Source organism: Arachis ipaensis, chromosome B3 (assembly GCF_059453495.1).
Source record: "Arachis ipaensis isolate K30076 ecotype BB chromosome B3, ASM5945349v1, whole genome shotgun sequence".
NCBI classification, from domain to species: Eukaryota; Viridiplantae; Streptophyta; class Magnoliopsida; order Fabales; family Fabaceae; genus Arachis; species Arachis ipaensis.
The window spans coordinates 116,893,971-116,920,547 of NC_142438.1; the positions used below are offsets into that span (position 1 = coordinate 116,893,971).

Below are 26,577 nucleotides of genomic sequence, written 5' to 3' on the forward strand. Positions count from 1 at the left end.
TATGATTGACAAGATAGTGTTGCTCGGCTACGTCACACAGGGCATGAGGCCCCAAGATAAGACCACATTGGAGAGTGCTAGCAATGGATCTATGAAAAAGTACAAGACCACTGATGAGGCATGGCAATTGATCAGCGACTTAGCTGAATCTACTCAGAATCATAGGCAGAAATAAGGCCATTCAAAAGCTGTTGCAGAGGTATCTTCTAGCAAAGAGACCACTGCTCTGACTCAGAGTATATGTGAGATGACCAACTTATTGAAGCAGATGCAGTTAAGTCAACAACAAGCGTAGCAGAGCCAACAGTTAGTTCCACAAAGAGTGTGCGGGATCTGTGCTAATTATAGCCATTATACTGATGAATGTCCGCAGCTCCAGCAGGAAGACAACACTGTGGTAGCCATTCATAACTTTTATGACCGCCCCAACCAAGGATACAATCAAGGAGGCAGCTACAACCATGGGTGTCAGGACAATCCCAACCAAGGTTGGAGGGATAATTCCAACCAGAATTGGAGAGACAACAATAATAGAGGAGGCAGAGACAATCAAAGAAATCAGAGGTGGAATAATAACAACAACAGGCAGCAGAACCAGAACCATCCTTACAAAGTACCTCACTTGAGGCAATCCCAAGGACCACAATACAACCAACAACAGACCTCTCAGATCACTTATCCCTCTTCATCTTCTAATGATGAGTTACTACAATCTATTGATCGGAGACAGCAGGCCATGGAAAATAACCTTACTTCTACTCTAAATGGTCTGAACTCTACCTTGCAAGCTCTTATCTCTCAAATTGGATCACTAAATAACTCCAACAACCAGCCTTTGAGCTCCAGTGGAATCCCCTCTCAACCATTGCCCAATCCAAAGGGTGGCATCAATGCCATCACCCTAAGGTCCGGAACCACACTACAAGAGAGGAATCAGGAGGAGCCAAACTCACTAGAGCACGCCTCAGCTGAAGAGGTGGTGGAAGTAGAGGATGCTGAAGAGGAAGAGGACATACAAGACATGGTTGAAGAAGAAGAAGTTCAACCACAGAAAGAAGCACCAAAGGATGCAGGCGCTGCAGAAAACTTCCTTCCTATTCCATTTCCACAAATTGCAAGGAAGCCTAGGAAGCAGATGGAACTTGACCCCAAAATGGTAGAGATATTCAAAAAGGTTGAGGTAAATGTTCCCCTTTTTGATGTTATTCAGCAGGTACCTAAATACGCAAAGTTTCTAAAAGATTTATGTATACATAAAGACAAAATTAATGAATTAGAAACTATTCCTTTAGGTAGTTCTATATCAGCTTTAATGGGAGGTATACCTGAAAAGTGTAGTTATCCAGGTCCATGTATGGTTAATTGTACTATTAGTGGTGTGATATTTTCTGACTGCATGTGTGATCTAGGAGCATATGTTAGTATAATGCCTTTGTCTATATATGATACTTTGAGGCTCCCTCCCTTAAAAAGGTCGGCAGCTCGTTTTGTGTTAGCAGATAAAAGCATTATTACAGTGGTTGAAGTGGCTGAAGATGTATTAATGAGCAGTAAGGGACTCACATTTTCCATTGATTTCTATATTCTAGAAATGCCCCCTAATGACTCAGGAAGGCCATCATCAATCCTGCTTGGAAGACCATTCCTGAAGACTTCAAAGTTTAAGCTGGACGCATTTTCCCCTTTGAAATAGATGGCAGAATAGTGAAATTCAGTTTAAATGGGGCTATGAAGCACCCTCTAGATGACCTTTCTATCTCCCAGTGTGACATCATAGATGAAACCGTGGCTGAAGTTCACTAGGAGGAGTTAGAAGAGAAGTACACAGGACAAGGTCCAAGTGTGGGGACACTCTTGGAGGATAATGAGGGCACTTTGCCATTATCACCAACCCCAGATAATCCAGAGCCTGACCATGAGCAGAAATTGGAATTAAAGCCCCTCCCTCCACACCTCAAGTATGCTTACCTTGAGGACAAGCAGAGATTTCCAGTAGTTATTGCAAGGGAACTCACTCCCCAACAAGAAGAACAGCTACTCAATGTGCTGAGGAAACACAAGAAAGCAATTGGATTGAGCCTAGCGGATATAGTAGGCATCAGCCCTTAAGTTTGTGAGCACAGAATATTCCTAGAAGAGGGAGAAAAGCCTGTCCGTCAACCTCAGAGAAGACTGAATCCCACCATCTTAGAAGTTGTCAAGAAAGAAGTGACCAGGCTACTTGAAGCAAATATTATTTACCCCATCTCAGATAGGGAATGGGTCAGTCCAGTACAAGTGGTGTCCAAGAAGTCTGGAATCACAACAGTAAGAAATGAACATGGAGAGCTTCTGACAACTAGAGTGAAGAATTCATGGAGAGTTTGCATTGACTATAGGCATCTTAACCAAGCCACTCACAAGGATCATTACCCCTTGCCATTCATTGATCAGATGCTTGATTGCCTGTCAGGTAAATCCCATTATTGCTTTTTAGATGGTTATACAGGCTTTTTTTAAATCCATATAGCTCCTGAAGATCAGGAAAATACCACTTTTACATGTCCTTTTTGAACTTATGCTTATAAGAGAATGCCCTTTGGCTTGTGCAATGCACCAGCTACTTTCCAAAGGTGCATGGTGAGTCTTTTCTCTTACCTTATTGAGAACTGTATGGAGGTTTTTATGGATGATTTTAGCGTTTATGGTGATTCATTTAGCCTTTGCTTGGATAGTTTATCTAGAGTATTAGATAGATGTGTCCGTACAAACCTTGTATTGAATTTTGAAAAATGTCACTTTATGGTAAAACAAGGGATTGTACTTGGACATGTTGTATCTAATACTGGCATTTCTGTAGATCCAGCAAAGGTGGATGTTATTTCTAGTTTACCTTACCCCTCCTCTGTGAGGAAAGTCCGTTCGTTCCTTGGCCATGCAGGTTTTTACCGGAGATTCATTAAGGACTTTAGTAAGGTAGCACTTCCCTTATCCAAATTACTGCAGAAAGATATTGAGTTCGAGTTCAGTGAGGATTGCAAACAAGCATTTGATAAGCTGAAGACTGCCCTGACTCAAGCTCCAATTATGAGAGGACCTGACTAGAGCCAGCCATTTGAAATCATGTGCGATGCTTCCAACCATGCAGTAAGAGCAGCGCTTGCTGAGAGTGAAGGTAAGGATCCTTTTGTAATTGCTTACACATCTAAGACTTTTGACACAGCTCAGTCTAATTACACTACTACTGAGAAAGAACTTCTTGCTATTATTTTTGCTCTGGATAAATTCCGAGCCTATTTACTTGGTACTAAAGTAGTAGTGTACTCAGACCATGCAGCTCTAAAGTATTTATTAGCTAAAAAGGAGTCCAAACCAAGGCTTATACGTTGGATACTGCTACTACAAGAATTTGATTTAAAAATTAAGGATAGGAGTGGTAACCAGAATCTAGTGGCAGACCACTTTAGTCGCCTTGAGCACTTTAAGGATACTGCCACTCCTATAAATGATAATTTCCCATTTGATGACTTACAAGCAGTATCTGAAGTAATCCCTTGGTATGCACCTGTAGCTAATTATCTAGTTAGCCGCACATTTCCTCCAAACTTTACTAAGCATCAAAGAGACAAGCTGAAAAGTGAGTCCAAATATTATATATGGGATGACCCATATTTATGGAGATGTGGCGCTGACCAGGTAATTAGGCGGTGTGTGCCTCAATCAGAATTTCAATCCATTTTAGAGGCCTGTCACTCATCTGAGAGTGGAGGACATTTTGGCCCTCAAAGAATAGCTAAAAAAATTTTAGACTGTGGATTCTGGTGGCCTAACCTTTTTAAAGACGCTGCTGAATTTTGTAAATCTTGTTCTTCGTGCCAAAGGTTTGGTAATATATCCAAGAGGGATGAGATGCCTCAACAGACTATGCTTTTCTGTGAAATTTTTTATGTTTGGGGCATTGACTTCATGGGTCCATTTCCAAATTCTAATGGTTATTTTTATATATTGTTAGCTGTAGATTACGTTTCTAAATGGGTGGAAGCAATTCCTACCCGCACTGATGATGCTAACACTGTTGTTTCCTTTGTTAGAAACCACATTATTTGTCGCTTTGGATCACCACGAGCAATCGCGAGCGATCAAGGCATCCATTTCTGTAACAGGAGACTAACAGGATTACTGAGGAAGCATGGGATAGTTTATAAAGTGGTAACAGCCTACCATCCTCAGACTAATAGGCAAGCTGAGGTGTCTAACAGAGAGATAAAGAGTATATTGTAGAAGATAGTCAAACCTAATAGAAGAGACTGGAGCACTAGGCTACAAGATGCACTCTGGGCATACAGAACACCCATTGGGATGAGTCCCTTCCACTTAGTTTATGGAAAGGCATGTCACCTCCCAGTAGAGGTATAGCACAAAGCCTTTTGGGCAGTGAAGGAGTGCAATATAGAATTTGAGAAGGCCGGAACTGAGAGAAAGTTGCAACTGCAGGAATTAGAGAGCCTACGCTTGGAAGCTTATGAGAAATCAAGACTGTACAAGGAAAAGATGAAGGCTGTGCATGATAAGCACATCAAGAGGAGAGAGTTCCAACCTGGGGACTTTTTCTTCCTTTACAACTCTAGACTGAGACTCATGCTAGGCAAGTTAAGATCAAGATGGGAAGGTCCATATAGAGTGGAGAGGGTTGATCCATACGGAGTTTTCCACCTGAGTCATCCTTCAAGCTCTGAATTCATCAAAGTTAATGGACATCGCCTGAAGCTATATCATGGGGCGAAGGCAAAACCAAGGGAGCTAGGGATCTTCCTCTTAGAGGATCCACCCACAGCAGAAGACTGAGCTAGTAGAGCGTCTAACTTAAGGACGTTAAAGCAAAGTGCTGGGCAGGAGACAACCCACCATGGTATGATCGTTCCTTTCTTTATTCTTAGTTTTCTTTTTTTTTCAATAACTCTTCTCTTTATTAGCACATTTAGTTTGCATCTGCATTTGCATATTTATATTTAAAAAAAAAGAGGGAGAGCACGCGACGCAACAGCATCGCCGACGCGTCCGCGTCGCAGGTGGCTCAAAAAGAATAAGCAATCGAACAGAAAGTCACGCGAGAGTGTGGCTGGAGGCGTGCCGTTGGCACAAATCATCCCACGCGACCGCATCGCTAATGCGTCCGCGTCATGTGGGAGAATTGCCTCCCACGCGTCCGCGTCACCCACGCGGACGCGTGACCTGAAAATCGATGTAAAAAAAGGGTGCATGGCCGAAAGTTGTGCTAGAGTAGTGCTGGATTGGCGCTGGACGCACAGTCCCTACCACGCGAACGCGTGCCCCACGCGTCCGTGTCATATCCCAATATTGGCCACCCACGCGATCGCGTCAATCACGCGACCGCGTCACCCTGGAATTTGGCAATAATGCATTTTGAACAGAGAGTTGTGCGAGCGCGAGGCTGCCCTCGCGCCAGTAGCACAAAACAAGTCACGCGTCCGCGTGACCGACGCGACCGCGTCAACCCATCTAAGCGCCATCCGGGCGAACGCGTACCCCACGCGTCCGCGTCGCTTGCGCCGCACAGCTTAACCTAATCTGCCAAAATATCTTATCTTTCTCTTCCCCAAATCCTACTTTTTCTTTTCCCTCCTTATTTCTTCCTTCTTCCTTCTTCCTTCTCTCTTACTCTCTACCTTTTTCTCTCTCTCACCACCATTAACAAGGTTTTTCTTTTCTTCTTCCCTCCTTACTTTTCTATTCTTCTTCTTTTTATGTTATCTTTTTCTTTTCTTTTTCCTTGCTTTATCCATGTTTTGTTTTTCTTTATTTTTCTTTTAATTGGTGTTGGAAAATTATTTGGGTCACTATTCTTTCCTATGATTTTCTTGTGAATTATTCAGGAATTATTTGACAATTATATATTACTTTTTAAAAGGGTTGCTTGCATGTTCAATTTAATACTTTCAATAGCTTATTTACCATGCATGCTATGTGTTTGTGAAAATGCCCGTATGGCATTGTGCACTATTTTTAGATTTCTTTTACTACTCTAAATTCTTGCTCTTCACAAAACCCCTTTTTATATTTTATTAATTTAATATAATTGTTGTTACAAATAGGTTATTAGTTTGAAAGGCTTGGTAATCTCACTGGGACATTAAATTCTTGATCTATGCTACTCATGCCTTTGCCTGCATGCCAATAAACACCTTGCATTTAATTGTCATCATATGCACTTGCTATATTTCCATTGTTGTTTCTCACATGTAGTCATGACCATGTGTTAACATCATTCATCTTTTAATGTGCATTGATTACCACCTTCCCCGCCCTCTTCCTTGCTCCAAACCTTGACATCTTAACAACCTTTCTCTTTTCTTTCTTTTAGGATGGCCACCAAGAAAGGCAAGGAGAAAGCTACTCCCAAACCAACAGTAAGAAGAGGAACCAAATGAGCTTTAGTGACAGAGCCATCTTCAATTGCCGTTAAGCCCTCAACAAAAAGGATTAAGAGGATTATAAAGGTTGATGACAAAGAGAAAGCCTTCCCAGCAAAGGACACTGCGCGATTTACCAATCGCTACTGCGAGCAGATGTTCCCCATCTTGGCAGAAAGGAGTTACAACAATGAATACCTTCTTATCCTCCCGTCCAACATTGCTCCCTTTGTTGAGCCGCAAATTGAACGAAGACAATGGGGATTCCTACAGAGACAGCCACGGCAGGTTAATCTTTCCTGGGTAGTCGAGTTCTACTCCAATTTCCACCTGCCAACCTTGCAGTCTGTCTATGTCCGTCAGAAGCAAGTCCCCATTACAGAAGAGGCCATTCAGCGTGCTTTAGATCTCCCCCTTACTCCAGAAGGACTGGACGCATTTCAGGAGGCCACACTCAAGCGCCAGATGTACCAATTTAACTGGGACGCTGTCCTCAGAGTTATCGCACTACCTAGCAGCAGTTGGATCTACGGATACCATCGATCCCGTCCTAAGGGGATATCGGCTTCCGCACTTACCTTAGAGGCTCGCGTATGGGCACAGATTATGTCCCATTACGTATTTCCGAGCACTCATGAGTCCTCTTTCACTGCGGACATGGCCGTTCTACTATGGTGCATCCTTACAGATCAACCTCTGAACCTACCAAGACACATCCGGAATGCTATGGGACACATACAAATTGCGGGCAACTTACCTTTTCCCGTCCTGGTCTCAGATCTTGTCTCAGCAGCCGGAGTCTCCTACAGAGCTGGTGACACCAAAGCCATGCTCCCACGGGATGATTAGTACGTCCCTAACGGGAAATATATCAGACCTTCAGCAGCCACTACATGCCAGCCTACTAAACCGGCTGAAGACATTCCACCTTCAACACCACAAGTACCTACAACAAACCAACTGCTCCATCAGATACTTGAAAGGTTGGATCGGCAGGAACACAAAGCAAAGCTAAGAGAGCGCCGTAACAAGCGCCGATTCACATACCTCAAGGAGCTACTTAAGGGAAAATACAGAGACTCAGACACCCCGGACTCCACTTCCTTTACCAGCACAGGGAGCCATGACAGTCCCGACTGTGGAGATACTGCTACCAGCCCACCCTTGTTCCTGACAGATGGCACCGAGGATGGTGCAAAGCCTTAAGTGTGGGGAGGTCGGTCAGTACCTGACTTCCGGAGGTAATTTCTCTTCCCTAACACCAATAAAATAGGATATTTAGTTAGTTTTTCTTTTGTAGAATAGGATAGATTGCATAATAATAGATTAGTTGCATGCATGTTCTACTTGATTGAAAAGACAATAAGTTTCTTCTAAGACCCTATTTTTAGAACAAAATTTCACTAATTTTAACCTAAATTTCTATGTTAAATCTGCTTGAAGTTGTATTTGGAACATGGTTTTTGAGCTAAAGAACACACAACCTGTGAGATTTGAGCCTTTATACATGGTTACATTATTTAACCATAATTATTTTATTCTTGTGTGTTTACTTCTCTATGATTGTAATCTATACTTTGTTTCATCCTATATGTCCAATGTTTAATATATCTATATGCTTGCATATGATTAAGGCCATTATTTGTTTAGCTCACTTATCCAAATTAAGCCTACCCCTTAAGTTACCTTTGTTAGCCACTTTGAGCTTTTAAATCCCATTTGTTCTCTATTTTACCACATTACCAGCCTTAAGCGGAAAAACAATTATATATCCCAATTGAATCTTTGGTTAGCTTAAGATAGAATTATGTGTTAATTAAGTATGGGAAAATTGTGGGAACAAAAGATAATAAGGGAATGTGTCATGATAATATAATGGAAATTTGGGTGCCTACTCATATAAAACTATTAAAATTAAAAATCTATGCGCATTGATAAGCTACGTTTATATTTATGTTAAAAAAAATCCAAAAAAATATTCAATAATCAAATAAGGGGACAAAATTACCCCAATGTTAAGTTAAGAATTCAAAGATCAATGCATATATGATAAAATCAAAATAAAGTTGATGCATGAGTAAGGAATGTGAAAGAGAAATTTTGGGTAGCTAGGTGTGAAATTTAAGCTATAAAGAATATATATGTGTGTTAAGTGAAAGCTTGGGTTAATTAAAGATTCAATTTATAAGCTTACTTAGCCATATATGTACCCTTACCCATACCTTGGCCCCATTACAACCTTGAAAAGACCTCATGATATTTGTATTGGTATATTAATTGTTGTTGATTGGTTAGGTGAAGAACAAAAAAATTAGAAAGCATGATTAGAGAAGGATAGAGTGATTACCCTATACACTAGAGAGATTAGAGTGTACATACATCATCAGTGAGGGTTCAATGCTTAAGTTCTATGTTCCCTGCTTTCATGAGCTACCTTCTTGCATTTTTATCTGTTCTTACTGTATAAGAATTGAATTAGTGGAATTTGATATGTGATTGTCTTGAAGAGCTTATTTACTTTTGACCAAGTGGACAAGAATCATATAGTTGCATTCACATATATAGGTTGCATTGCATTGCATGAGTTTTACATGTTCCTACTCATTTATTTTATCTCCTTCAACTAAGCATGAGGACATGCTAATGACTAAGTGTGGGGAGGTTGATAAACCACTATTTTATGGTTTATATTGTGTTTAATTGTGCGGTTTTATCAAATCTTTACCCACTTATTCATATGATTAGCTTGCATTTATAATTCCTTCCTAAAAATACTTCATGGTTGAAAACTTGCTTCCTAGAGACTTTTAATTTTGTATTTTAATTCTCCTTTATTCCATTCGATGCCGTGATCTGTGTCAAGTGTTTTAGGTTTTATAGGGCATGAATGACTTGGAGATTGGAAAGGAAGCTTGCAAAAATGGAAGGAACACAAGAAATTGAGGAGATGACCAGCGAGAAATGACGCGGACGCATGGCTCACGCGACCGCGCGATATAGAGGAAATTGCAGTGACGCAGAAGCATGGCTCACGCGATCGCACAGATTGGAAACTGCACAAGTGAAGCGAACGCGTGGACGACGCGCACGCTTGGCAAGGCAAAACGCTGGATGACGCGAATGCGTGAATGACGCGATCGCGTGAGATGCGCGATCTGCAGAATCTGCAAAATTCGCTGGGGACGATTTTGGGCCCGGTTTTGACCCAGTTTTCGGCCCAGGAAAGCAGGTTAGAGCCAGGGAACATGCAGAGACCGAAAAACAACATTCATTCCGCATAATTTTAGTTTAGATCTGATTTTACTTTTCCTCTAGGTTTTTCTCTCTACACATTCATAGTTCTTAGGATTTTGATTTTATTGCTTTTTAGATTGGGATACTGAGAAGAGTTATTACTTCCGTCAAGACTTTGTCATTCTAGTTTGTTTCCTTACTTGTCACTTACTCTTCCATATCCTTTATTTACTCAGAATTATTATTGGATTATTTCTAGAATTTATTTATACAAGAACTATTTTTATTTTTAATTGATCCTTTTGATTATTATTTATCATGTCTTTCAATATTTTCCTTTCTTATTTCGTGGATTTTACAATCATAATGAGCGAGTAGTTCCATAACTTGATTGGGAGTTGATTGACAGGAAGACCTTGAGTTGGATGCTCAAGAGTAAAATTATAGTTGGGTTTCGCGTTGGGTCGCCCTCTAATCACTGACACTAGTCCTTCCCAAGGGAGATGATTAGAACTTGTGAATAGAAATTGACTTCCAACTTGCTTAACTTTCCTTTACCTGGTAAAGGATAACTGAGCAGGCAACCTTTAATTATCACTTTTATCTTGAGAGAACTCCATCAAGGATAGGGCTTCCCACTAATCTACTCCCGGTCAAGGTTTTTATTTAAATTACATAAATTCTCTGATTTAATTTCCTGTTTATCAACTCAACCATTTTTAGAAAACATCTGATTAATAAAATATCACATCTTTCTGCAACTCGTTGGGAGACGACCTGGGATTCATACTCCCAGTATTTTAATCCTAATTTTCTGACAACCCTTCTAAATTGATAAGTGGATTTTTGGTTGGTTAAGAACTGTACTTGCAACGTATCTCTTATAACAATTTCTTAACTCGCCAATTTTTTGCCACGTCATGGACTCAATGCATTCAGAAGACAACAAGTGAGTGAGGAGAAAGTACCAAATTGAAGATACATGATTAAAATAAACGAAAATGGCATTCGTGCAATTCCTCGAACACTTGGTGTGCAATTATCAAGCAATGAGCAATTATGAGATACTCAACCAATTAAAAGCTCAAAACGAAACATCAATCATCACATAACATCACTTACATGACAAAGACAATGAGAGACAAGAAGAAGATCTATCAAAGCAAATTAAAACTCAAATTCAACATCCATGGAAAAACAAGGAAAAGAAAAAAAAATGAACAAACAAAAAGTAAGTAGTAAAAGCATGCAACTAAAAGAGAAAAACAAGTTAATTGACAAGAAAAATCTAACTAGAAGAAGAGATTATGTAAAGAAAGTAATAGATGAGATATGGAAGAAGTAGAACCTTGAGAAGGAGGAAAGAAGAAAGTGAAGTTTTCTTCTTCTGAGAATGAGAAGGAAATAGAAGAGATGTAGGGCCACCGAAAGAGGTGGTGGTCACCGGTAAGTAACCAGAGACGGTGGTGGTGGATTATGGAAGAAGAAGAAGAAAGAAATAAGAAAGAAGGTGGGAGAGAGAGGCAGAGCAGAGCGCGCCAGTTTTAAAACTGGTTCGTGCAACCGGCGTGCGCGTCATTGGCGCGTGTGCATGAATACAGTTATGCCCCTGGCACAGGATTGGCACAAAGTTGGCCTAAGTCTCGGGTAAATTGTACCAGAGTTGGCATGCAGCACAGGTGGGCGAACGCATGCCTGAGTGGATTGGCGACCGGCGCGGACGTGCGCAGTGCACGGATGCGTCGGTGTGGGCACAGGCTAGGCACAAGTATGGAACAACTCTCTGGTTTTTGTACCAGGGAGTTTAGGCAGCACCATCGGCGCGCGCGCACATAGTGCGCTTGCGCGTCGATGGCCAAAATTGCAAGGGCGCGCGCGGCACGTACGCTAACGCGTGGGTGCCTAGCACGAAATGGGCACAAAGTAGGCATGAGTCTCGGGTTTTTGGCCCAAGAGTAAGAAATACACCTCCCGCGCGCGTGCGCACGGTGCGCTGACGCGTGGGTGCCCCTTTTCCTTGCTTTTTGCTTTTTCTTATACAACATAGGGAAAAGCTATTCTACACATTTTTGGCAGGTGTTCAAGCTAGTAGTCAAGGAAACACTTATAAATTCATGCACCATTCAAGACAAAGCATTTCCTCTAACTTCAATAATTCATCCATACCAAAATGATGAAATCCATATGAACATCCTATCTATCCAACAAGAACAATAAAACTAGCAGTCCTATGCAGTCAACAACATCTAGAACTCACAAAATTCACAAGAATATAAAGCTAAAAACAGGATGATATACACAAGGAAGATCTTACCACGGTGGGGTGCCTCCCACCAAGCACTTTTCTTTAACGTCCTTAAGTTGGACGGTCCTTTGCTTAAGCTTCCTCTCCTTTTAGTGCATCCGTTAAAAGGAACACCTCTAGCTCTTTTGGGAGTTTGTAGCCATGGTACTTCTTCACTCTATGTCCATTCACCTTGAAAGTTGCTTCACTTTTGGGATCAAATAACTCCACCACTACATAGGGCTTTATCTCCTTCACCTTGAAGGGTCCTTCCCATCTAGAACGGAGCTTGCCAGGCATGAATCTAAGCCTCGAGTTGTAGAGGAGAACCTCATCACCTTCTTGAAAGTCCTTCTTCTGGATGTGATGATCATAAAATGCCTTAGTCTTTTCCTTGTAAATCTGGGCATTCTTATACGCTTCGTTCCTCAAACACTCGAGCTCCTCTAGCTGTAATTTTCTGGCTACCCCGCCTTGGTTGGATCCATGTTGCACTGCTTTACCGCCCAATAGGCTCTATGCTCAATTTTCACCGAAAGGTGGCATGCCTTACCATAGACAATCCGGAAGGGACTCATCCCTAACAGAGTCTTGTAGGCCGTCCTATACGCCCATAGTGCATCTCCTAACCGGAGGCTCCAATCCTTCCTTTGTGGATTGACCACTTTCTCCAAGATTCTCTTGATCTCCTGGTTGGACACTTCAGCTTGTCCATTGGTTTGCGGATGATAAGCAGTGGCAACCTTATGCAATACTCCATAGCGCTTGAGCAGTGCCTCTACTTTCCTGTTACAAAAATGGGATCCTTGGTTGCTCACGATTGCTCGTGGCGACCCATAACGGCATACAATGTGATTTCTAATAAAAGAAACAACAGTATTGGCGTCGTCAAGGTGGGGTAGGTATCGCTTCTACCCACTTTGACACGTAGTCAACCGCTAACAGAATATATAGATACCCACTTGAGTTGGGAAACGGTCCCATAAAGTCAATGCCCCATACATTAAATATCTCACAAAATAACATAGGTTGTTGAGGCATCTCATCCCTTTAGGATGTGTTTCCCGACTTCTGACACTGATGGCAAGACACACAGAACCGGTTAGCATCCTTGAATAAGGTTAGCCACCAGAATCCACAATCCAACACCTTTTTGGCTGTCCTTTGTGGGCCAAAGTGGCCACCATATTTGGACGAATGGCAAGCTTCAAGAATAGGTTGAATTTCAGATTCTGGCATACATCTTCGAATTACTTGGTCTACGCCCCTCTTCCACAAGTGAGGGTCATCCCAAATGTAGTATTTGGAATCACTCCTCAACTTGTCCCTTTGATTTTGAGAAAAATTGGGAGGGAAGATTTTCGCAACCAAGTAGTTCACCATTGGGGAAAAACAAGGAAAGCTATCTGACACAGCATGCAAACTATCCAATGAGAATGAGTCATTGATCGGAAATGGGTCAAATTTTAAATTCTCAAGGCAGCTTAAATGATCCGCAACTAAGTTTTGAGACCCACTCCGGTCCCTAATCTCAATGTCGAATTCTTGTAAAAGCAAGATCCAACGTATGAGTCTAGGCTTTGACTCATTCTTTGTCAATAAGTACTTTAAAGCTACATGATCCGTGTATACCACTATCTTGGACCCTAGCAAATAAGATCTGAATTTATCTAAAGCATGAACAATGGCTAGGAGTTCCTTTTTCGTAGTGGTATAGTTGGATTGTGATGCATCTAGTGTCTTAGAATAGTAAGCAATGACATAAGGGAGTTTACCATCACGCTGTGCAAGCGCGGCACCTACAACATGGTTTGACGCATCGCACATTATCTCAAATGGCAACGTCCAATTGGGGCCTCGCACAACCAGTGCTGTGGTAAGAACTCTCCTTAGCTCTTCAAACGCATTCACACATGCACTGTCAAACTCAAAATCTACATCTTTTTGGAGTAGGCATGACAATGGCAAAGCAATCTTGTTGAAATCTTTGATAAAGCGCCTATAAAATCCTGCATGTCCCAAAAACGAGCGGACCTCCCTCACAGATGAGGGGTGAGGTAAAGTGGTGATAACATCGACCTTGGCTGGTTCTACTGAAATGCCTTCATGAGAAACTACATGTCCCAACACTATGCCTTGTCTTACCATAAAGTGACATTTTTCAAAATTCAAGACAAGGTTAGTGTTAACACATCTAGCTAAAACCTTGGCCAAGTTCTCTAAGCAACAATCAAATGAAGTTCCATAAACACTGAAGTCATCCATAAAGACTTCCAGACAATTCTCCATTAGATCGGAAAAGACACTGGTCATACACCGCTGAAAAGTAGCAGGTGCATTACATAGCCCAAATGGCATTCTTTTGTAGGCAAAGGTGCCAAAAGGGTAAGTAAATGTTGTCTTTTCCTGATCTTCAGGAGCAATATGAATCTGGAAGTATCCAGTGAATCCATCAAGAAAGCAATAATGGAATTTACCCGCAAAACGGTCCAACATCTGGTCGATAAAGGGCAAAGGGTAGTGGTCCTTTCTTGTAGCGGCGTTCAACCTCCTATAATCGATGCACACTCGCCATGCATTTTGTACTCTCTTGGTGACCACTTCACCATCATCCTTTTTAACCACAGTAATGCCTAATTTTTTGGGAACAACCTGGACCAGGCTTACCCACTCACTGTCAGAAATTGGGTATATGATACCCGCATCAAGTAGCCTAGTGACCTCCTTCTTTACCACATCAAGGATGGTCGGGTTGAGCCTCCTTTGCGGTTGTCTAACCGGCCTAGCTCCCTCTTGGAGAAATATACGATGCATGCACTTGCGAGGGTCAATCCCACAATATCGGCTAGGCTCCAACCAATTGCCTTCTTGTGTTTTCTTAGAACATCTAGGAGCTTTTCTTCTTCTTCACTCGAAAGCTCACTAGCGATAACGACCGGAAACTTTTGGTTGTCCTCTAAGAAAGCATACTCCAAATGAGATGGAAGAGGCTTCAGTTCACTCTTTACCTCAAGCTGAGGTTCCTTTTTATCAAGCTCATGGAGTTCATTCTCAAAAACTTTCTCATGTTCATCCTCTTGGTCATCCTTCTCTTCAACAGTAGGATAGCATAGCTTGTTGTAGTCTTCTTCTTGCACTTCCGCTACCACTTCATCGATTACATCACATCGGAGAACGGAATGCTCTTCGGGAGGATGCTTCATGGCTTCTTCCAAATTGAACTTGATAGTTTTGTCTCCAACCTCAAAGGAATATGTGCCGGTGAAGGCATCTAACTTGAATTTAGAGGTCTTGAGGAAGGGTCTACCAAGTAGAACGGAGGGTGAGCTTCTATTTTCTGTTGGAGGCATTTCAAGAATGTAAAAGTCAACTGGAAAGACTAAGTCCTTGATCGCCACAAGTACATCTTCTGCTATTCCCATCACAGTGATCACACTCTTATCGGCTAATGCAAACTTCGCCGCCAACTTCTTTAATGGAGCTAAATTCAACCGCACAAAAATGGATAATGGCATGATGCTTACGCAAGCTCCTAGATCACACATACAGTCATGAAAAGTACGTTCACCAATACAATAAGACACCAAACATGGTCCAGGGTCACCATATTTCTTTGGAATAGGTTTCATTAAGGAAGTAATTGAACTACCCAATGATAATGTCTCCAACTCTCCTATCCTATCCTTGTGAGTACACAAATCTTTCAGAAATTTTGCATACTTCAGAATTTGTTGGATAGCATCAAGAAGTGGTATGGTTACCTCAACTTTCTTGAACACTTGAAGCATGTTTAAATCGAATTCCGGCGTCCTCTTTGCTTTCTTCACCAAGGAAGGGAATGGGATAGGAATGGACTCATCCACTATAGCTTTCCTCTTGGGTTCCTTAAGGCTCACTCCTTCTTCATCATGCTTTTTGTCTACCTCCTCTTCTTCATGTGGAGTTTCAACAACCACTTCTTCCCCATGAATGTCTTCCATGACCCTAGGAGGTATCTCATCCAATGTAGTCCCTGACTGTAGAGTAATGGCATTGAGACCGCCCTTGGAATTTGGTTGAGGTTGGAAAGGAAGGCTAGAAGAGCTTGAGGGTAGGTTGGTGTTGTTGGAGGAGGACATGGACATCTTGGAAATCATGTCGGTAATATTGGCCAATTGAGCGCCCATGGTATCGAATTGAGCCTTGTAGCTCTTGTCCCGTTTCTCCATAGCGGCTCTAAGCTCATCAAATTGATTAGTGGAAGATGAAGAGGATTGGTTGGATTGTTGTCTATAGTGTGGTGCTTGGTATTTGGTGTAGTTGTTTTGGTTTTGGTTGTGGTGATTTTGGTTGGCTTGGTGGTTGTTGTTGTTGTTTTGGTATTGAGATGAAGATTGGTTGTTGTTATAATGAGAAGAAGAGTTGTTCCATCTTTGGTTTTGATTGCTCCCTTGTGCATTGTCCCTCTACCCTTGATTTTGATTACTACCATAAGAGTAGTTATTTTGGCCTTGAGAAGGATAGGGTGGACGGTTGTTATAGTTCACATTGGCTACAACAAGGGCATGCTCCTCTTGAATTTGATGGCATTAATTGGTGTAATGTGTGGTGCTAGAGCACAAACAACAAATTCTAGGAGGGCCTTCAAGTTAAGCAACTTGAGGTGGGGCTTGGATGGCTTGGATGGAGTAGTATTCCTTTTGATCTTTTTGTATTTGAGTAAGGATAGTAGTCATGTCCCCAAGCGCCTTGGTTAAGCTTGCTTCGGAAGGGGATGGTTCTACCACACCCTTGAGAGGATTACTTCTCACCCTTACATGTTGTGTAGCTGACAAACCCCAATTTGACGGTTCGTTTTGTATTGATTTTTGGGGATTTTATCACCTTTTACCCATATTTATTCAAGAAATAGCATGGTTTTGTATATTCTCCTTTAATTGTGCTTGAATGTGAAAACATGCTTTTTAGGACTCAAAATAGCTAAATTTAATTCACCTTGATTCTATTAGATACCTTGATATGTTTGTTAAGTGATTTAAGGTTTAGGAGGCAAAGATTGGATCAAGGGAATGAAGAAAGAAAGCATGAAAAGTTGGAGAACTCATGAAGAAATGGAAGAACCGGAAAGCTGTCAAGCCGACCTCTTCGCACTTAATCGGCCATAACTTGAGCTACAGAGGTCCAAATGATGCGGTTCCAGTTGGGTTGGAAAGCTAACATCCGGAGCTTTGAAACGATATAAGATTTGCTATGGTTGAACCGCGCATGGTGACGTGTACGCGCATAGTACGCGCACGCGCCGTTGCTGCCACCTGGTTCACTTAAAGCAAAACGTGGCCAGCGAATTCTAAAGCCTTGTGGGCCCAATCCAACTCATTTTTGATGCTATTTAAGCCAAGGATTGAAGGGGGAATGAGGATACTTTTCATACTTTAGAAGTTAGTTATCATTAGTTTAGTTTTAGCTTAGTTTAGTAGTGAGAGTTAGTTTCTAGAGAGAGAAGTGAGAATTAGGATTAGGTTTAGTTCAATAATCTTAGATCTAGATTTTAATTCATGCTTTCATCTCTTTCTATCTCTCAATTCTTTGTTGCTACATTCATCTTCTTCTATTCTTTTATTGTAATTTCCTTTATGTTGTTCTTATATTTTGTTGTAGATCTAGTATTGTTCCTTCTACTTTCTTCTAATTCAATAAGAGGTAATTCATAATAATTGTTCTTCTTTGCTTTTCTATTGTTGATCTCTTGCCTTTGTAGTTGTAGATTCCTTTAATTCTTGCAATTAATAATGTTTACTTCTATTGCACTCTATGTGTTTGTTGAAATGCCTCTTTTAGTTTTAGTGTAGATTTTGTTCCTCTTGGCCTAGGTAGAGTAATTAGTGACACTTGAGTTATCTAATTCCTTTGTTGATTGATAATTGAAGAGATTGCTAATTGGTTTGGAGTGCACTAAAGCTAGTCTTTCCTTGGGAGTTGGCTAGGACTTGTGGCTCAAGTCAATTCATCCACTTGACTTTCCTTTAATTAGTAAGGGTTAACTAAGTGGTAGCAATGAACAATTCTCATCACAATTGAGAAGGATAACTAGGATAGGACTTCTAGTTCTCACACCTTACCAAGAGCCTTTTATAGTTGTTAGTTTATTTTCATTGCCATTTACTTTTCATGCTTCTTATCCAAAACCCCAAAATAACTCATAACCAATAACAAGACACTTTATTGTAATTCCTAGGGAGAACGACCCGAGGTCCAATACTTCGGTTTATAAATTTTAGGGGTTTGTACTAGTGACAAACAACTTTTTGTATGAAAGGATTAGTGATTGGTTTAGAAACTATACTTGCAACGAGAATTCATTTGTGAAATTCTATACCATCAAAAATCCAATCGTCAAAATGGCGCCGTTGCCGGGGAATTGCAATGGTGTTATGTTATTGGTTATTGTATATATGTGAATATTGTGAATATGTTTGCCTTTTGCTTCTTTGTTAGTTCTTACTAGTTTTTAGGATTTAATTTTCTTGCTTCTTATTTGATTTTATTTTTATTTTCTCTTGCTATCATGAATTCTCACTTTGGCTATGAGTGTGATTACAACTATGTTGTAGGTAATGGGGGCTACAATGAAGATGTGTATCAAGAATGGGATAACCAAAGGTGAGAAGAGCCACATGCACATGATCAATCTTCATGGCAACAACCTCCACCAATACACTATGAAGAAGAGCCATTCTTTGATGCATATCAATCTAATGGCTATGGTGAACTCCCTTGTGACTTTCAAGAACCACCACCATATGCCTATGAGCCATACCCTCAACATAACCCTCAACCATACTCAAAAGCCACTTTTCACCAACCACCTTCATATGACCCTCATCCATATCCACCATTACAACAACCGTATGAGCCATATGAACCACATATAGAGCCACCACCATCTCAACATCACCACTTCCAAGAGCCACCCCCTCCATGTTATTACCAAGATGAACCACCTCAATTGTATGAAAATTTTCAACCACAAATGTATGAAAATTTTCAACCACAAGATGAATACCACTTTCCACCACAACCTTCCATGGAAGAATACTCATATCCATTGATCCAAGAGCCACATGATCCTAATCATATTATCCAAGAGGAAAAAGAGTCAAGGGATCGTCTCAAGGAAGCATTGGATCAATTTCAAGCAACCATGGAGTGTGTTGTGCAACAAGTGGAAAGAGTGGAAAACATAGAACCACCACAACTCTACCAAGAAGAACCACCTTCCTACTATGAACCCTCCCCCCAATTTAATGAAACCTCCCACCCACCCCAATCTCTAATGGATGACATCCTTGATGTTCTTGTTCAAGGACAAGAGGAAATGAAAAGGGATGTGCAACAATTCACGGCCGCCTTGGATGAGGTGGTAAACCGGTTAGCATCCCAATGCTTGAACTCTCAAGGAACTCCCATGGCTACATGTGGGGAATCAAATGAAGAGCATAACATAAAAGAGAGATTGGTGGAGAATGAGGGAAGTTGCTTTGTATTGGAACAATTGGAGGAAGCTATGATTATTGAAGAAAGGGAAGAATTGGTTGAAGACTTAGGAGATGTGGAGCCTCCATGGGAATCTAGAATTGAAGAAAACCCCTCCAAGATGATTGAAATTGATGCTAGGGAGGAAAGTGCACACCTTCCAAGACATATTCCATATGAAGATTTGGATGGGATAGAGCAAGAAGTGAGTTCCCTTGGTGATGAAGATCAAGCATCAAACCTTAGTGGTGAAGAATCTTTTGAGCATGAAGAACCTTCTCCCAACAAGATGGAAAGCAATGTGGAGGTAAATTTTTCTTACCCTCCCATTTATGACTTGAGTAGGAGAAAAGGTTTATATAAAATTGTTGAACAAAGGATTATAATTGAGAAGTCTTGTGAAGAGGTGGAAATCCTTAGAAAAAGGAGGATGGGAATTGAATACGCTTTATCAAAACTCTTGGAGTTGTCTTTGCCTAGGTTGCCATCTACTCCTTCATTTGAGTGGGTGAAATTTATTTCTATTAGCTTTATTATCCCACTTGAATATGGTTTGCTTGAAACGGATGGCCAACTTAGGGAGCTTTGTGGGATGAAGCGTAAACGAAAAAGGTTTTGTGGTTGGCGTTGTAAATCAAGGCTCATTATGGTTGATGCATCAACCATGAGATATAAAGGTTGGAGTAGTGCTCAATTAGATGGGTCTAGGAGGATTGTTGGCCACTATATAGAGAATTCACCTTAGTCACCACCCGGTTGGACTAATAATGATGATCAACCTCAAGACGGGTATGAAAACAAAGTGTGGGATCCCGGATTACAAGAAGAGGATCAACTTTGGGAGCCCCAAGCTTGTGAAGAACTCCATCAAGACTTGGCTCAATGCATGAAGAATCTTGGGGCACAATGGAGAACCAAGCATTGGTGGGAGTTCCAAGATGAATACAAGCACAAGCCACCTTGATGAGGAGCTCCCCATAAGTCCAACTTAAGAACAATAAACAAAAGTGCTAGGTGGGAGACAACCCACCTTGGTAAAATCCTTTCATTTTCTCTTTTGTATATATTGGTAGAATTAGCTTAATTTCATGTTTTGTTTAGTTAGTTGAGTATGTTTGGTAGTTTAAGTATGTCAAATAAGGTTTTATGGTGTTTTGGTAGCTGTTTGGAGGTTTGGAATGCTTGGATTGATGCAAAAACATAGAAAATTTTTTTTTTTGAAAAACAGAGCACCATCCACGCGTACGCGTACATGGCGCGTACGCGCACTTCCAGCATTTTCGACCATCCACGCGCGTGCGCCATGCGTGCGTATACGCGGATTGAGAAGTTCCAACCTCCATACATTTTCCAGAGAGTTGTGCCTGCGCCGCGCCAACGTTGTGCCTCTGGCACAAACCCCACTTGCGCACACGCGCACATGACGCGTACGCGCCACTCTCGAAATAAGCCAACGACGCGCGCGCGCCATGTGTGCGTACGCGCGGATTTCTTTCTCCCATCCACTTTTCTTTTCTTCTCCTCTTTCCAATTCTTTCCTTCTCCTTTCTTCTTCCCTTCTCCTACCCCTCATCCAACACTTCCAAACACCATGGATAACCATTTATTTTAGTTAGTTAATTAGTTAGTTGGTTAGTTGATTAGCTAGTTTTAGTTTAGTTTTCATTTTATTTTCTCTCTTTTCATTATAAGTGTTGGAGTATTGACTTTGTCTACTATACATTGCTATATCCCTTATTGCCTAAATGCTATTTTAGCATGAATGTTTTTAGATAATCTTTGTTGGATTCTATGATTGAGGTTATATTTTGTTACTTGGTTTTGAGTTCTTCATGCTTACCTTTTGAAAAATACCAAGTGATGAGAATTGTCTTCGAGCTTATAACTCTTTTGAATTGCATGTTGTAGCTAGCCACCATGTGATTTGGATCCTTTTCCCTCGATTAGGAAATCTCTTGATGGATAATGTTGAGCATTTACCTTAATGCATTGTATTTCATGATTATATCCATCCATATGTTTGACTTGAATGCTTTCATGCTTCTCTAATGCTTGTCTTACCTTACAAGCTTACTTAAAGCATCTCAAGCACACTAGGATAAGTGAAGTGCATGCTTCTTTTGTGACATAGATTTTATGCTAATGTGTATTCTAAACTGCGCAATTTAGAATTCACACACCTAATATTTCTTAATGTCACACTAATTCACTCACCTCATTCTAGTGATTTACCTCATTCCAACAATGTATGCTTCCTTACTTTTATATCTTCTCATCTTATGGTGTTATATTTTTGTTTTTCATAACGAATGCACCACAAGCAACCATGGAAGCGGAAGAAAGAACACATAGCAATCCGGAGAGTCGCCGTACCCCCTTGCTCATCTTTGAGTGCACCGAGGACGGTGCAAACTTTTAAGTGTGGGGAGGTCGTCCGACCGGTCGGCGATTTTGGGTGACAAATTTCTAATCCCATCACTTTTGCATTTCATTTTAGGATTTTAGGATTTTTACTTGCATTTTCTTATTTTTGCATATGTATACACAATAAGCTTAGTCAAAATAATGAGAATTTTTCAAGATTTCTATCTATAGGGCATGTCAATTGATTTGAGTGAAAACTTTTCATAGAACTTGCTTGAATTATATATATTGTGGAACATGTTTTGAGCTAAGAACACAAGCTTGTGAGATTTGAGCCTAACGGTGTGGTTACATCTTATAACCACTTATTTTCCCTTCTTGTGTGCATTATTCTCTTTCTATGATTGTAATCTTTGATTTGTTTGATTCTTTATGTCCATTATTTTATGTATTCATGCATTTATGTGATTGAGGCCATCATTTCATTAGCTCACTCACCCAAATGGCCTTACCTTCTACCTTCCTTTGTTAGCCAAATTTGAGCCTACGATTAACCCACTTGTTCTTAATTTAGCACATTACAAGCCTTAAAGCGAAAAACAATAAATGTCCTTATTTGGATCTTTGATTAGCTTAGGCTAGAGTGTGTGTATCATTCAAGTGTGGGAACCTTGGGACATTGGGTGAATAAAAGGGTAGTTTTGTATTATTATTGTAAATATTGGGAATTGGGTACATGCTCATGTATTGATTAAATGTATAGACCTTATGCATTGGTACTCTTGTATATAGTTTGAAAGAAAGAAAAAATGAGAAAAACAAAAAAAAATATATGAAAAGTATAGAAAAAAATGGAAAAAGAAAGAAAACGAAAAAGAAAGAAATAAAAAGGGGACAAAATGCCCCAAGGTGAAGCTCAATAAGATCAATGCATATGAGTTGTGAAATGAAAAAGAAAATGCATGAGTATGTGAAAAAGTGAAGAATGGGTAGCTAGATTAGAACTTAATTGTATAGGATGTCATAGGTTAGGTGGGAAGTTTAAACTTATCAAAGATTCAAATTTCAAGCTCACTTGACCAAATATGCATCCTACCTTGATCCTAGCCCCATTACAACCAATGAAAAGACCTCATGATACTTGTATGCATGCATGAAATAAATGTTGATTGTTAGAAGAAAAATAAATCTTGGAAAGCATGAAATAGAGGAGAATTGAGTGAATCAACCCTAAACACTTGAGCGAATAGAGTGCAAACACATCCGGTGAGGGTTTGATGCTCAATTACATGATGCTCAATTACATGTTTTCACCTATGATCATCATTCTTCATGCAAGTTTGTAAAAATATTTAATAACTCAATTCAATTGTGGATTAGACTTGCTAGTCCTTAGCCCTTATGCATATATGTTTCTTGGGAATTGATTTATTTTGACCAAGCACTTGCATTCATTTAGATAGTTGCATATAGGTAGATTGCATTTAGTTAGTTTCCATTGAATAAATGCCATACCCTTACTTCATTCTTGGTTTAAGCATGAGGACATGCTTGGTTTAAGTGTGGGGAGGTTGACAAACCCCAATTTGACGGTTTGTTTTGTATTGATTTTTGGGGATTTTATCACCTTTTACCCATATTTATTCAAGAAATAGCATGGTTTTGTATATTCTCCTTTAATTGTGCTTGAATGTGAAAACATGCTTTTTAGGACTCAAAATAGCTAAATTTAATTCACCTTGATTCTATTAGATGCCTTGATATGTTTGTTAAGTGATTTAAGGTTTAGGAGGCAAAGATTGGATCAAGGGAATGAAGAAAGAAAGCATGAAAAGTTGGAGAACTCATGAAGAAATGGAAGAACCGGAAAGCTGTCAAGCCGACCTCTTCGCACTTAATCGGCCATAACTTGAGCTACAGAGGTCCAAATGATGCGGTTCCAGTTGGGTTGGAAAGCTAACATCCGGGGCTTCGAAACGATATAAGATTTGCTATGGTTGAACCGCGCATGGTGACGCGTACGCGCATAGTACGCGCACGCGCCGTTGCTGCCACCTGGTTCACTTAAAGCAAAACGTGGCCAGCGAATTCTAAAGCCTTGTGGGCCCAATCCAACTCATTTCTGATGCTATTTAAGCCAAGGATTGAAGGGGGAATGAGGATACTTTTCATACTTTAGAAGTTAGTTATCATTAGTTTAGTTTTAGCTTAGTTTAGTAGTGAGAGTTAGTTTCTAGAGAGAGAAGCTCTCACTTCTCTCTAGAATTAGGATTAGGTTTAGTTCAATAATCTTAGATCTAGATTTTAATTCATGCTTTCATCTCTTTCTATCTCTCAATTCTTTGTTGCTACATTCATCTTCTTCTATTCTTTTATTGTAATTTCCTTTATGTTGTTCTTATATTTTGTTGTAGATCTAGTATTGTTCCTTCTACTTTCTTCCAATTCAATAAGAGGTAATTCATAATAATTGTTCTTCTTTGCTTTTCTATTGTTGATCTCTTGCCTTTGTAGTTGTAGATTCCTTTAATTCTTGCAATTAATAATGTTTACTTCTATTGCACTCTATGTGTTTGTTGAAATGCCTCTTTTAGTTTTAGTGTAGATTTTGTTCCTCTTGGCCTAGGTAGAGTAATTAGTGACACTTGAGTTATCTAATTCCTTTGTTGATTGATAATTGGAGAGATTGCTAATTGGTTTGGAGTGCACTAAAGCTAGTCTTTCCTTGGGAGTTGGCTAGGACTTGTGGCTCAAGTCAATTCATCCACTTGACTTTCCTTTAATTAGTAAGGGTTAACTAAGTGGTAGCAATGAACAATTCTCATCACAATTGAGAAGGATAACTAGGATAGGACTTCTAGTTCTCACACCTTACCAAGAGCCTTTTATAGTTGTTAGTTTATTTTCATTGCCATTTACTTTTCATGCTTCTTATCCAAAACCCCAAAATAACTCATAACCAATAACAAGACACTTTATTGTAATTCCTAAGGAGAACGACCCGAGGTCCAATACTTCGGTTTATAAATTTTAGGAGTTTGTACTAGTGACAAACAACTTTTTGTATGAAAGGATTAGTGATTGGTTTAGAAACTATACTTGCAACGAGAATTCATTTGTGAAATTCTATACCATCAAAAATCCAATCGTCAGTAGCCTCAGCAACATCATTTATCAATTTCCAAGCTTCTCCCTCTGTCTTGTTCTTTGAAAGGGAACCGCCACTAGAAGCGGTGAGCAATCTTCTATCTTCTGCACAAAGACCTCCGGTGAAGTAACTAATGAGCAAGTGAGTGTTCAATCCATGGTGTGGACAAGATTCCAATAGCCTCTTGAACCGAGTCAACGGCGCCAAACACTAGATGGTGGATATATCACGATTTTGTTTTTGTAGGTTAGCAGGTGTGGCTATGATAGCACCAGTGATCAACTATAATTGGGCTTTACTACCTGAGAGTGTGGTGAGACAGGATTACAAGAAGAGACTGATTAATCTCAAAAGCAAAGTGAAAGACAAGAACTGCTGAAATTAAACCTTTAGATCTTGTGGAGAGCTCATTTGTAGTGGCCTCTAACCACCCTACAAAAAATTCAGAGAATAGGACAGTTCCATGGCCATTTGCCTCAAAATATATGTCAATATCAAATTCAGCAGCTTTTTAATGCAAGTATTAATTCCAGTTGGAGTCAAATCGATTTCAAGTCCCAACTGTTTAAGGTCATTAGTAGATGCTCCATTTGCATAAGCGGTCTGCATTATACCAAGGCAGGCTTGGTGGTTGTTCTTTGTGCCTTCTTTCTCTTAAGAATACTTAGTTGCTCTCGAATAAACAAAGCAAATAGAGAAAGTATCCCCATCAACAAGATCAATTGCTCCACTGCTTTCCGGATGTACAGTAAACTAAACAAGTCTATCAGCATTTCCATCCAAGCTAGCACACCTACAAACTAGAACTAACTCCATTTGTAATTATCATCATAAATAACATCAAAATAGCAATGCTCATAGGAATAATTTTAAGGATTATGTAAACCAATTTTTATTTTATCATCATAAGAATAATTTTAAGGATTATGTAAACCAATTTTTATTTTATTTTATTTTTATCAATTCCAGGTTACAAATTTATAATTTTCAATAAAATGAATAAAATTTGAACTTTGTTGTAGTTTTAATGCATTTGAGGATTTGTCTTGATATCTGCTAAAAGAGTCAGAATGAATGATCAAGAAAGAGGACAAAATTTGCATATTAATGATTATGCACTAAGAATGATTCAATATTACTTATTACAAGTATTGAGATCATTTAATTAAAGCACATAATATAAAGTTAAAATCAAATCCAGCATTACACATCAGATATTATTAAAGCGCATGATACAATAAATGATATTTATTAAGATTATTTTTTGAATAAATGATATAATAAAATTAAATTAATTAGTTAGTTATTTAACTACTTAAAAATTTGTAATCTTTTAATCTATGAGCATCATCATCAGATACAAAGCCAGTTGTATTTGCAGGTACATTTAGAAGTAACACATAGTTCCTCCCCATTGAATTGTAATAAATGTCAAGAAGTTCACTTAGCCTTTTTGGTGATTATGATTTGTGCAAAAATCACCCTGGCCTAATTTGGAAGCATTGGCATCTATTTATTGTTGATTGAGATAGAAACACGAGCAAGATTCACAAGTAATGCAGCTCCATTATTGTTTTTGCCTTTTTTGAGAGAAAGTGCACATTATTATGGAAAAGTTAGCACTC

General features: G+C 39.8%; 1 pseudogene; it reads left to right on the forward strand.

Moving 5' to 3' along the window:
• The first annotated feature begins 6,362 nt into the window (after window positions 1–6,362).
• LOC148572181 (uncharacterized) lies at window positions 6,363–25,331 on the forward strand (annotated as a pseudogene).
• The last annotated feature ends 1,246 nt before the right edge of the window (window positions 25,332–26,577 follow it).